The sequence below is a fragment of the Lacerta agilis genome, chromosome 13 (genome assembly GCF_009819535.1).
Source record: "Lacerta agilis isolate rLacAgi1 chromosome 13, rLacAgi1.pri, whole genome shotgun sequence".
NCBI classification, from domain to species: Eukaryota; Metazoa; Chordata; class Lepidosauria; order Squamata; family Lacertidae; genus Lacerta; species Lacerta agilis.
The window spans coordinates 45,758,106-45,772,161 of NC_046324.1; the positions used below are offsets into that span (position 1 = coordinate 45,758,106).

A 14,056-nucleotide genomic window follows, 5' to 3' on the forward strand; every position below is an offset into this window, starting at 1 on the left:
GAGGTCATCAGTCGCATAAATGCATTAACACTGTTGAACTCAAAGAATCATAGAGTTGGAAGGGACCCCGAGGGTCATCGAGTCCAACGCCCTGCAATGCAGGAATCCTGCCCACAGCCACCCCTGGGTGGGTTCGAACCACCAACCTTCTGGTTAAAAGCCAGATGCACTGACCCATTGCACCACAGAGGACAAGTTCTTTGGGTCTTGAAAGAGGGGCAATGTAACTGGTTGCTAAAGGCACTCATGGTAGCAAAACATCTTACAACAGACCCTCCAAGTGTCTCTATTTTCCAGGGACAGTCCCAGTTTTACAGAAGCCATTCTGGTTTCTGACATGATCCAGGAATGCCCCGCTTTTCCTTATTTTCATCAAATAAATATTGGAGGGCATGGATCTATGCTACCCCTGAGCCAAGGAGATAACTATACAAACTTCAGAAGACATCTGAAGGCAGCCCTGTATGGGGAAGGTTTTCAATGTTTAATGTGTTTTCATATATGTTGGAAGCCACCCAGAGGGGCCCTAGAAGGGACTTTAGCCCACATTGCTTAAACTTTTTTGGGTCTAGTAGACCCAACTTGAGTCACATGGGACTGAGCCAAATTGATGGATTTTTGTTGCTGTATATATTTCAACAATCCCAAAGTTTGGAGTCAGTAGCACAGCTATTGTAAGGGTGTGAGGGAACAAACCCCGTTGAAGAAGGTAACAGGGGTTACCCAGACCTCGTTGCTGGTTGCAACGACCACCTTCTCATAAGCTGCTGGCTAAGTCATGTCTTCTGCCCACTGTACAGTTGGGGTGTTTGTGTGTATATAAACCTCTCGTTCCAGTACGGAAGTGCATACCCTCCAACATTTCTCTGGTGAAAATAGGCACGTCCTATTCCAACCTTCTAATGAGGGTGAAAGAGGAGAGCGCAAAATATGGTCTGATATTGATCAACATCAAAAAAACTAAGATCATGACCACTGGTCCCATCACCTCCTGGCAAATAGAAGGGGAAGAAATGGAGGCAGTGAGAGATTTCACTTTCTTGGGTTCCATGATCACTGCAGATGGTGACAGCAGTCATGAAATTAGAAGGCGCCTGCTTCTTGGGAGGAAAGCAATGACAAACCTAGACAGCATCTTAAAAAGCAGAGACATCACCTTGCCAATAAAGGTCTGTATAGTTAAAGCTATGGTTTTCCCAGTAGTAATGTATGGAAGTGAGAGCTGGACCATAAAGAAGACTGATCGCCGAATAATTGATGCTTTTGAATTATGGTGCTGGAGGAGACTCTTGAGAGTCCCATGGACTGCAAAAAGATTAAACTTATCCATCCTTAAAGAAATCAGCCCTGAGTGCTCACTAGAAGGACAGATCCTGAAGTTGAGGCTCCAGTACTTTGGCCACCTCATGAGAAGAGAAGACTCCCTGGAAAAGACCCTGATGTTGGTAAAGATGGAGGGCACAAGGAGAAGGGGACGACAGAGGAGGAGATGGTTGGACAGTGTTCTCGAAGTGACTGGCATGAGTTTGGCCAAACTGCGGGAGGCAGTGGAAGACAGGAGTGCCTGGCATGCTCTGGTCCATGGGGTCACGAAGAGTCGGACACGACTGAACGACTGAACGACAACCTTCCATAATTTTTATTATTTGTACCCTGCCCATCTGACTAGGTTGCCCCAGCCACTCTGGGAGGCTTCCAACATATATAAAAACATAATAAAACATGAATCATTGGGAGGGGGAATTCCCTATAAGGGCCTTCCATTAGATGTCGTCTAAAGGTTATTTATCTCCTTGGCTCAGGGGTCAAACCAGCTTAACTAGAACGATGGCTCCGCATTCTGAAGGAGCCCTGGGCATATTAGTCTTCACAGGCGCCCTCATCACTGCAGCGGGTCCAGGGGGCTTTCAGTAGTGGGGACCTTGCTAGAGTGGCGTAGCATGGGTTGCCAGTGCCCGGCGGAAGGGAAATGGATGGAGCACGCATGCAAATTCAACTGCCTAACGGCACCTACAGCCCCCAGGAGATCACAGCCACAGAGACAAGGAAAGAAGAGTTGTTCCATTGTCTGGAGAGGTCGCTTCCTGGTTCGCACAGAGAAGTCATTTTCAAATGAGCCCAGAGACGGAAGCATGCAGCTGCATTGAGGCGGCACCAGATGTTGAAATTTTGCACCTCTAACAATTTTGCGCCTATGTAGCGCCCCCCCCACCGCGCTACGCCACTGCCCTGCTAGGCTGCACCCTCTCAGCAGATGCCTGATCATGCCGGCCTCTGGCACCAGCCAGCAAAGCAGGTGGTCTTCTTTAGCCAGATGGCTACAGATAAGCTTCCTTCGGCCTTTATTGCACTGAATTTTCATGAGCTTCTTCTCAATCCCTAAAACCTGCCTCCTCCAAAATCACACAGGCAAGGGGGTGGGGGAGGCGATGGTTTTCATCTAATTCCTTTCTCTGTTGTTGTTGTTTTGCCAGCTCAGCAAAAATAAAATAAAAAATTGACGGCCTCCTGTTCCCTCCAGGCAGAGCGACGGAGGCATCAACGCGGAAGGCGGCAGGTGGGGCTGCCCGGCATTTTCACTCTTTCGACTTGAACAGATTTGTTCTCTTGGCACCTTCCCCGCCTTTGAATCGCCTGCCAAGTCGCTTTTTCATGCTCGGCTCCGAAGCCAGCTGCACACTCCAGCTACCAAAAAAAGGAGAGCTTCTGTTGACTCCTCAGCTGTCCTCAGAGAAGGGGTGGGCCACGAGGTAGAGCACACACGTGTGCCAAAAGGAGATGGTAAAATTTGGAGGGATCTCACAAGCCTGGAGGGCAAAGGAGCCTCCCCACGCTCAGGTCAACTGTGCCTTGTATCTTAGTTCACTGCTGGGAGACCTTCCAGAAACCGGAGGTTCCTCATGAGGGCTAGCACCGTGGTTAGCATGCACAATCCCCCCCAAAGGCTCCTGGAAAAATATAATAAACTGGATGTCCACAACCAGTCCTACACAACCGCAAGCTCGCTAGATAGTATTTCACAAGCTTCTCTCTGAGTCGCATAAACTATGGAACTCACTGCCCCAGGAGGCAGTGATGGCCCCCAGCTTAGATACTGCTGCTAATAATAATTTTATTAATTATATGCTGCCTATCTGGCTGGGTTGCCTCAGCCATTCCAACAGATATGAAAATGTAATAAAACATCAAACATTAAAAGCTTCCCTATACAGGGTTGCCTTCAGGTGTCTTCTGAAAGTTGTGCAGCTCTTTATGTCATTGACATTTGATGGAAGGGCGTTCCACAGGGTGGGCGCCACCACCAAGAAGGCCCTCTGCCTGGTTCCCTGTAACCTCACTTATCGCAATGAGGGAACCGCCAGAAGGCCCTTGGAGCTGGACCTCATTGTCTGGGCTGAACGATGGGGGTAGAGATGCTCCTTCAGGTATATAGGGCTGAGACCGTTTCGGGCTTTAGCCAGCACCAACACTCAGAATTGCACTCAGAAACGTACTGGGAGCCAATGAAGGTCGTTCAGGACCAGTGTTATGTGGTCTCGGCGGCGACTCCCAGTCACCAGTCTAGCTGCCACATTCAGGATTAGTTGTAGCTTCTGAGTCACTTTCAAAGGTAGCCCCATGTAGAGCGCATGGCAGTAGTCCAAGCGGGAGGTAACAAGAGCATGCACCAATCTGGCGAGACAGTCTGTGGGCAGGCAGGGTCTTAGCCAGTGTACCTTGACGAAACTGCTGGTGAAACGGGAAGATTTGAAGCTGGCCACCAGTCGGGAGGACATACCCACATGTCTGAATGACTTTGTATAACCTTCTCCAACATTGGGAAGATGGACCCATACGTCTTATAGACTTTTGCATAACCATCTTTAACATTATATTGCACTTTGTATATTGCACTTTGTATATTTCACTTTGATGTTTTAAAGCAGGCACGTCCAACAGGTAGATCATGATCTACCGGTAGATCACTGGACGTCTGTGGTAGATCACTGGTAGATCACTGGCTCCCCCAAAGAAGCTTAACAACTTTGGCTCCCCTAAGAAAAGCTCATTTTTTTGCCCTGCACCACTCAAAAACAGGGATTTCCTTCTCCCTAAAAAAAGCTCAACAACAACTTTGACCTGAATGCCTAAAAAATGGAGCTTTCCTCCTCCCTGAAAAAGCTCAACAACTTTGATTTGAACCCCCAAAAAAGGGGTAGATCACTGCCAATTTTAACTCTGTAAGTAGATCACAGTCTCTTAGGAGTTGGCCACCCCTGTTTTAAAGCATATATAGGCTTTGCCTCTGAGGAAATATCTATGTAGACTTTTCGTATGATGATATTGTCAGTTTAGTTCCATAATTAATACATTTCTATCCAGAGATATACACGGTTTTGTATTTTATCTGAGTGTACCAGACAGAGCTGGTTGACAGCTGCCCTGGATCTATGCCTCCATGGACAGCTGTGAGTCCAAAATGACTTCCAGGATGCGCACCTGGTTCTTTAGGGGCACAATGGCTCGGCTTTGCCTCCACAGCCAGAAGCAGCAATGCTTCTGAATACCAGTTGTTGGAAACCGCAGGAGGGGAGAGGTTTTTTGTGGTCGGATCCTGCTTGCAGGCTTCTGGTTGGCCACTCTGAGAACAGGAGGCTGGGCCACTGGCCTGATCCTGCAGGCTCTTCTTATATTCAGCTTTCCATTTGCAATATGAGGATAACACATTAGCCTGCAGGATGTTTGCCAGGATGAAGTACTGGTAGATTAAAAAATGGAATGCTTGAAATGTGCTGGAAATAGTGCTTTAAAAACAAAATTGCTTCCAACCTGAGTTGCCTTGCACAAGGGCAACTGGAGGTTCTTCTGCAACTCTGGCCCCATACCCTATTCCCTGTCTGAGCATCTCACTCCAATCTGCATGATTCAACTCCCTCTTCTGAGAGGAGGACGATCCATAAATCTGGCGGCAGCTATCAAGACGCCACCGGGGGGTGTGTGTGCACTTGTTGGTCAATATGTGACAGGTTGCAAAAGGGATGTCAGAAAGGAACGAGCTCGCTTTGCTGGAGGAGCAGATAGGCTGCAAAGTCCTGAGCAGGTTCAAAGGGGCGATGCAGCAGATCTGCTTCCCACCCACCCCACCCCAGAAATTAGGTTAGAAACTAACATCAAGCAGCCCAGTTTTGCAGCTGAGCAGGATCCTGGGCTCTGGGTCAAGACAGCACTCTGTCCACGCTGCCAGAGATTTTTCGGAAACGTTCCGATTTTGAGCAAAGCCAACCCAGAACGCTTTGCTGCCTGGTGCCAACCATCACTGCCACTCGGGTACAGATGACTCCACTACTGGCAGCTGAATCTTACTGTATTTTTCGCTCCATAGGGCGCACCTCGTTTTTAGAGGAGGAAACAAGGGATTTTTTTCTGGTTTTCCTCCTCTAAAAGCTCTGTTTTTTTTGAGGATCAACTAAAAGTTTTGTAGCTTTTTTGCAAAGGGAAAAGCCCTGTTTTTTTGAGGATCAGCTAACAGTTTTGCAGCTTTTTTACAAAGGGAAAAGCCCTGGTTTTTGAGGATCAGCTAAAAGTTTTGCAACTTTTTTTGCAAAGGGAAAAACCCTGGTTTTTTGAGGATCAGCTAAAAGTTTTGCAGCTTTTTTGCAAAGGGGGAAAAGCAAAGAGGAAAAGCCCTGTTTTTATGGGGTTCAACTCACATTTCTGCAGCTTCTAAAGGAAAGGGAGCCTTTTCTACAGTTTCCAGACAGATAATCTAATCAGCCAGTCACATGTCGCTGGGGAAACAAACAACCTCCCTCTGCAGCACATTCAACAATGGAGGGCAGGGCTGAAAGGGAGCCGGGGACTCTTATCTCTCCCCCGATCTCTTGCTGATCAGCTGCTGAGCGGGGTCCTTTCAACACCCCCTTTTCTCTTTGTAAAATAAAAAGCATGATCCTCTTTTGGCCCCTGGGCAATTCAGCTCCAGGGACCATCATTCGCTCTATAAGACGCACAGATATTCCCCTTACTTTTTAGGAGGAAAAAAGTGCGTCTTATGGAGCGAAAAATACGGTATTTAACATAAGAACAGAATAATAGCCTGTTGGGTCAGGCCAAGCATCCTGTTCTCAGACTACTCAACCAGATGCCTGTGGGAAGCCTGCAAGCAGGATCGGAACACAAGAGCAACTCTCCCCTCCAGTGGCAGAGCTCAGTCATTGTGGCAAGTCACTGATAGCGTCATCCTCCGATAATTTCCCCAGTCCTCCTTTAAGCCGTCCCAGTTGGTGGCCATCTGTGCTTCCTGTGGCAAGGAGTTCCACGGTTCAATGATGAACTGCATGAAAAAGTACTTTATTTTACCTGTCCCGAATCTTCATTAATTTTTGGGAGAGAGGGAGAAAACGTTTCTCTCTCGCTGCTTTCTCTGTGCTCCGCGTGATTTTAAAGACTTTTGTGCCCTGCATGATTTTAAAAACTTTTGATACCGGTCCTCCACTGCACCTGAGGGCAGCAGGCTAGTTAAGGAGGTGAATGGCAGGCCGTGGAGCACACAAACACACACAACTCTGATCTCTGGGCTATTTCCCTCTGCTGGAGAGTCACTCAGGAGTCAGAACAGCCAGGGGGCTCCCACCTGAGAGCGGGGGAGAAACTGGGTTCAGTTCACACCAAAAGGGAAACCTATCGAATCTGCAGTTTCCGAAACAATATGCAAACTGAAACCCGTCTTTCCTTCCAAATTTGCACGTATCTGAATTTTGCAATCTAGTTCTCTGGCCAATGTTAATACAAATACAGAGGTTTGGAGGAAGACCATGAGTGGAAACAGCATACGAAAATGCACTGTGTTGGCGAAAATGACCTACAATCATATGGACATTAGTAAAAGCTACGTGCAAAAAATGTAGGGAAAAATTCAAACTAAAGTGCAGGTGAATTTCCACGAGGATTCCCCCCCCCCAATAACGAAAGTTGCAAATGCAAAGAAATGAATTCAATATTGGAAAAGGGGGAAACTGAAAGAAACTGGGCTGCTGAGAGTTGCTAGGAGGGCCTTCTATTCCCCTCAAAAGGCTTCGATTCTCAGAGTTTCCCTGGGAAGAGCGACTGATTGTGTTAGACGCTCTGGGAATTGTTGCTCTGTGAGGGGAGTTATGGTGCAACTCTCCAGGGCACCTTTAACAAACTACAGCTCCCAGAATTCTTAGAGGGAAGTTGCAGCTGCTTAAAAGAAATCAGCCCTGAGTGCTCACTGGAAGGGCAGATCCTGAAGCTGAGGCTCCGGTACTTTGGCCACCTCATGAGAAGAGAAGACTCCCTAGAAAAGACCCTGATGTTGGGAAAGATGGAGGGCACAAGGAGAAGGGGACGACAGAGGATGAGATGGTTGGACAGCGTTCTCGAAGCTACTAACATGTATTTGGCCAAACTGCGAGAGGCAGTGGAGGATAGGGGTGCCTGGCGTGCTCTGGTCCATGGGGTCACGAAGAGTCGGACATGACTGAACGACTGAACAACAACAAAAAGCAGCTGCTTAAAGTGGTATCAAAGTGCTTTAAATGTCAGGTATAAATATGTCCTCAGTCAATATGCCCTAAGGGACACAGCGACCCTTTCCCTCGCTCTCTCCCCCCCCCGGGCCCGATCCGTACACCCACCCAGAAGGAGAGCGCATGGCAAGTGGAAGGAGCAGGTCTGTCCCCCTCACTTGGAGAGGGCAGGCAAGGAAGAAATAACAGCGACAAACAGGGCCAGCTGTGGACCACTTGCAGAAGGGGGGGGGGTCCTTGATAGATACCCAGTGATGCTTCTCGCTGGCACCTGCCCTCTCTGAAGCGGCGCACGGGCCCCAAACCACCCAGGCGCCCTTGTTTCGTGATCTGTCTGATCTCGTTTCAATCAGGGCAAGGAAGCAACGCAAATGGATCCACAACCTGTTCCCTCTCCCCGCCGGAGCTTGCCCTGCCCCACGCCCTCTCCTGCGGCAACTTGGGAGGCATCAAACGAGTCGTCCGGGGCCCTCCCTTCTCTCTCCTCACGAGTCTTCACCCTCACACACAGCAGCCTTTTCCAAGTCAGATCACGCCAGCATTAGGTCACCCAGAAATATTAATGCTGTGCTGTTTTCCCGGGCCAGCTAAAAACCACAAAAAGCTTTGCTCTGTTATTTTTCCTCATACGTTCCAGAGGTTCCTAATTCCTTTGACATCTTTCCCTGGCCAATTACCTGAACGGCCTCAGCCCAGTATACCTGAAAGAGTGTCTCCACCCTCATCATTCAGCCCGGACACTGAGGTCCAGCTCCGAGGGCCTTCTGGCGGTTCCCCCACTGCGAGAAGTGAGGTTACAGGGAACCAGGCAGAGGGCCTTCTCGGTGGTGGTGCCCACCCTGTGGAATGCACTCCCGTCAGATGTCAAGGAAGTAAACAACTACCTGACGTTCAGAAGACACCTGAAAGCAGCCCTGTTTAGGGAAGTTTTTAATGTTTGATGTTTTATCGTGTTTTTAATGTTCTGTAGGGTGTCACCCAGAGTGGCTGGGGAAACTCAGCCAGATGGGCGGGGTATAAGTAATAAATTATGATGATGATGATGAACAGAATCGTAGAGTTAGAAGGGACCACAAGGGTCATCTAGTCCAACCCCCTGCAATGCAGGAACATTTCGCACAACGTGGGGCTCGAACCCACAACACTGAGATGAACACTTTAGTTCATCAAGGGTGCTGGGAGTTGTTTGCAGGCCCCTATTCCCCTCCCGGAACTACAATTCCCAGAGTTTCCTGCGAAGAGGGGTCAATTGCGCTCTGTTAAGGAGTATTAAAGCAATTTACACAGAACAGAAAGCAAAATTGATAGTGAATAATGTAGTATCAGAAAGTATAGAAATCACTAAAGGAACAAGACAAGGATGCCCATTGTCACCATTGCTATTTATTTCGGTCCTGGAAGCCTTGTTAATAAGAATAAGAGAATCAGGAAAAATTAGAGGAATAACAATTGGAAAGAATCAACATAAAGTAAAAGCTTTTGCAGATGACCTCGTATTGACATTGGAAGAACCAGAGGAGAGTTTAAAAGCAGCACTGGAAGAAATAGAGGAATATGGCCAGGTGGCAGGATTTAGGTTAAATAAGAAGACGACAAAAATATTGGTGAAAAATATGGATAATGAAAAAATACAAAAAATACAACAATCAACAGAAATTGAGGTGGCCAAAAGAGTTAAATATTTAGGAATTTGGATGACAAATAAAAATATTAATTTGTTTCAAGATACCCGGTAATTATGACTTGGTTTGGAATAAAATAAAGAAGGATTTGCAATTGCGCTCTGGGAATTGTAGTTCTGTCAGCGGAAAGAACAACTACTCTTTAAATCGAAACAAAATCAGCAATGAACTAAAAACAGAAGGAAACACAGGCCAACTTTCTAAATGTATGCATAGGCTTGCCTAAGCAAAAAATGTTTTAGCAGGCGCCGAAAAGAGCACAGCGGAGGCGGCTGCCTGGTGTCAAGAGGCAGGGAGTTCCAGAGTTCAGCTACACTGAATGGTCAACGAGGAACGGGTATTATGCGGCACTTATAACAGGGCCAGATCCACCCATCAAAGCAGCCATGTGGGCATATCTGGGGCAAGGCGAACTCGCAGGTAAACCTGTCCCAAGTTCCAGTTACAGGTGAGTAGCCGTGTTGGTCTGCCATAGTCGAAACAAAATAGAAAATTCTTTCCAGTAGCACCTTAGAGACCAACTGAGTTTGTTCTTGGTATGAGCTTTCGTGTGCATGCACACGAAAGCTCATACCAAGAACAAACTCAGTTGGTCTCTAAGGTGCTACTGGAAAGAATTTTCTATTCTGTCCCAAGTTGTTAAGGACTTTCTATTCTAACAGCAACCTTTTGGCCTTGGCCTGGTAGCAAAGCGGTAACGAGTGCAGATCTCGGAGCCTCCTTCGAAACACACAAGCGCTTGTGCCATCCCAGTAGTGCTGTTGCTTACGAAGCTCAGTTCCTGTTCTCGGTTCACACACCTGGGCCACATCAGAGGCAGCGGGACAGGGTGAGACTTCACATTCTTTGCAGGATTACGGGCTGCTTTGGCATAACCCAAGCGCAGCACGCACCTCACCCCTTCTTGGCATGGTAATGCCCCGGGGCTGAGGCCCAGCAGGCTGACAAAGGGGTGACCTACTTGAGCCTCTTGCCTTGGGATGCTGCAAACGGGTCCAACATTTAAAGGCAGCTCCAGTTCCACATGGCCGTCGCAGGGGGGAAAGCGACAGGCCAGGGGGTCCTGCAGCCTGGAACAGCAGCCTTGCTGCTTAAGTCAGGGAGCCAGCCTGTCCTGAACATATTTACCGAGGACCAGACCAAGCCTGATCCCATAAGCTGCTGCTGTCCGAGAGGTATGCAACCCTGCAGTTCCCCCTTCTGCGGTGGTGCCAGAGTCTAGCGCCGCTGCAGCCCCGGGTTCAACAGCCGCTGTGAGCCTGCCGCCAAGTGGCCAAAGGAGGCAGCTGCAGGGAGGCCGGCGAGAAAGCCTCTGTATTGGCCAGAGCAAGTCAGGTGATCCTCTCCAACGCCCTATAAAAGCATGCTTGCCAGTGTTGCAGTTAGGTCCCTATGAGAGAGCCGTTGCTTCATCTCAGAAAACAACAGCTGGATTAGACCAAAGGTCCAGGGGTGGGGCAGGAACCACATCCTTCCAGGCGATCCACAGATGAGGCAGGGGAAAGCAGCAGCCTCCCTCTGTCGCTGTTTCTTCCCCCACCCCTGCAAACAGCTGTTATTCAGAGGAAGACTGCCCCTGCACATGGAGGTTCAGCTTCACCGTGGACCAAAAGGGCACCAATTCAATTGTTGAACAGAGACTTGTGGAGATAGATTTCCAAGAGCTTCACAGGACCATGAGGAGAGCCTGTTCCCCACTTTGGTTACCGGGGTTACCATTTCACACTCAGTATCAGGGCCGGATTTAGGTTTGATGAGGCCCTAAGCCACTGAAGGTAATGGGGCCCTTTATATGTCCAGCTGTCGTTTGTCGACAACAAATTGTCGCTGTTTTTTGTGTTGAATATGCACATAACAAACAGGAGCCTACACAACACACAACACTGTTGCTGTATGTAGGTTTTATTTAGTTTTTTATCTTATATTTTGGAAATGTACATCCAGGTGTTTTTTTTCCTTTATATGTTTTGTGGCCCCCAAGAGATTGGGGCCCTAAGCTATAGCTTGTTTAAAGGTAAAGGGACCCCTGACCGTTAACTCCAGTCACGGATGACTCTGGGGTTGCGGCGCTCATCTCGCTTTACTGGCCGAGGGAGCCGGTGTACAGCTTCCGGGTCATGTGGCCAGCATGACTCAGCCGCTTCTGACAAACCAAAGCAGTGCATGGAAACGCCGTTTACCTTCCCGCCGGAGCGGTACCTATTTATCTACTTGCACTTTGACGTGCTTTCGAACTGCTGGGTTGGCAGGAGCAGGGACTGAGCAACGGGAGCTCACCCCGTCGCAGGGATTCGAACCGCCGACCTTCTGATCGGCAAGCCCTAGGCTCTGTGGTTTAGACCACAGCGCCACCCGCGCTTGTTTAAGCTTATACATAAACCCGGCACTACTCAGGATCGTTCCTAAGTATGCCATTTCACCAGACTGCCTCGGCGGGAGACATGCGAAGCACAAGTCCTATCTCCCCTGCTTTGTCGAAAGCCCAGCTCCCTCAGGCAGACCTCCAGTTGTTGCTAGACTACAACTCCCATCGTCCCAGGCCATTGGCCATGCTAGCCGGGTCGGATGGGAGTTGTTGTTCAGTCGTTCAGTCGTGTCCGACTCTTTGTGACCCCATGGACCAAAGCACGCCAGGCACGCCTATCCTCCACTGCCTCCCGCAGTTTGGCCAAACTCATGTTAGTAGCTTCGAGAATACTGTCCAACCATCTCATCCTCTGTCGTCCCCTTCTCCTTGTGCCCTCTATCTTTCCCAACATCAGGGTCTTTTCCAGGGAGTCTTCTCTTCTCATGAGGTGGCCAAAGTACTGGAGCCTCAACTTCAGGATCTGTCCTTCCAGTGAGCACTCAGGGCTGATTTCTTTGAGAATGGATAGGTTTGATCTTCTTACAGTCCATGGGACTTTCAAGAGTCTCCTCCAGCACCATAATTCAAAAGCATCAATTCTTCGGCGATCAGCCTTCTTGATGGTCCAGCTCTCACTTCCATACATCACTACTGGGAAAACCATAGCTTTAACTATACGGATCTTTGTCGGCAAGGTGATGTCTTTGCTTTTTAAGATGCTGTCTAGGTTTGTCATTGCTTTCCTCCCAAGAAGCAGGCGTCTTCTAATTTCGTGACTGCTGTCACCATCTGCAGTGATCATGGAACCCAAGAAAGTGAAATCTCTCACTGCCTCCATTTCTTCCCCTTCTATTTGCCAGGAGGTGATGGGACCAGTGGCCATGATCTTAGTTTTGGGAGTTGGAGTCCCTCAATCTCTGTAGCGCCTGGAGGGGGGGGGTCTCTATTCCCTGAGACGCATCCCTCTCATCTCACCTTTCCCTCCCCCAGCTTGACAAGAGTCGAATTTGGCAAGCTGCAATGGCAGGTGAAAGCAAAGGTTTCATAATTACTTAGAGAGGGCGGAGGATGTTGTTCTCTTGAAGGCGTTGGCAGCCATCTGCATCCCATTAAAGAAACCATCATCATTCCTCTCCTTGGAATACCAAAAGACGGCCCCTCCAGCTTCCTCTCGTATAGTTCGGCAGGGGAGGGAGCTTGTGAAGATGTTCTTCTAAGCAGAAAAACAGCCTCGTTTCAAAAATAAATCTAGGGGGGGAAGAAGAAGCATGCCTGGCCCATTCATAAAAGGAAAACGGCAGCAGCTATTAAAAAAAAAAGCCTTTGAAGTCCGTCTCAACAGCTCCTGGGAAGAGGAATGTCAGTCCCTTGCGTTCGTCAGTGAAAACCTTGCACTTATTTGGGGCAAGACTTCTAAGGTGGAGCAAGGTGGGGGGAGATTTTTTTTACCCATCCTTTCTAGGAAAGTTATCTTTGAACTGCTCAAAGGGAAGATTTTTTCAATCAAAGCACGCAGTGTTCCAATTTCCCGTCTGTCAGGATAATAGTAAAAACTTTCCAGCTCTGCCCCTCTGTAAGTGAGGCTGAGTAGTGTTGGGATAGGGGCCTGGGAGAGAGACCAGGGTTCAAATCCCCACTCAGCCATGAAGCTCACTTGGTTAAGTTTGGGCCAGCCCCTGTCTCCTGCCCCATGACTTCCCTGGGGGTGTCTCCTGGGTCTCGGGTCTGGGCCCCGAAAACTCAAGACCCCTCAAATGTCCCTATTTTCCAGGGACAATCCTAGATTTACAGAGGCCGTCCCAGTTTCTGATTTGATCCCGGAACATCCCACGTTCCCTATTTACATCAGATAAATGTTGGAGGATATGGAGTTATGCGACCTCTGAGCCAAGGAAGTAAATAACTATACAGATTTTAGAAGACATTTGAAGGCAGCCCTGCATAGGGAAGGTTTTTTTTAATGTTTAATAGTTTGTTGTGTTTTTATATATGCTGGAAGCCACAATCAGATGGGTGGGGTATTATTATTATTATTATTATTATTATTGAACAGGATGCCTCTATTTTCATCGGGAAAATGTTGGAGGGTATGCTCAGGATCTGGGAAGCTCCCGACCTGACAGCCCTATCGATGGGGCCTTTGAAAACTGGAGTCCAACAATATTTGTACAGCCCCAGGTCCCCCTCCCCTGCTGTATAGGAGCCAGGATACCTAAGGGAACATCTTGCTCCTCTATTAGCCCTGACCGTCTCCATGCTTGGAAAAGCCTCTCCCATTGGCTTGGGTCCATTTATCCCAGCTGCCTCTGAAGCACCCGACCTCTGAAAGGTGCTTACCGTCAGCAAAATACCTGGCCTGAATAAATTGCTCCACCTCTTCACACCATCCCCGCGTGTCTGCAGACATTCATCTCAATAACTCGCTGTCAACAAAGATTATCCAAATCTCCCGTGAACGGGGTGAGATGCTAGCCCTAATCTCCCAGACCGGACCAGTC

The 14,056-nt window shown here is 48.5% G+C and overlaps 1 protein-coding gene and 1 non-coding gene across 3 annotated transcripts in view; both read right to left on the reverse strand.

Annotated features, from left to right (window-relative positions):
- Positions 1-14,056, reverse strand: part of SLC5A10 (solute carrier family 5 member 10) — a 97,839-nt gene that overhangs the window by 71,048 nt on the left and 12,735 nt on the right. The window lies entirely within an intron of this gene.
- On the reverse strand, positions 119-192 carry TRNAK-UUU. The gene has a single exon. It is a non-coding gene; the product is annotated as a tRNA-Lys (tRNA).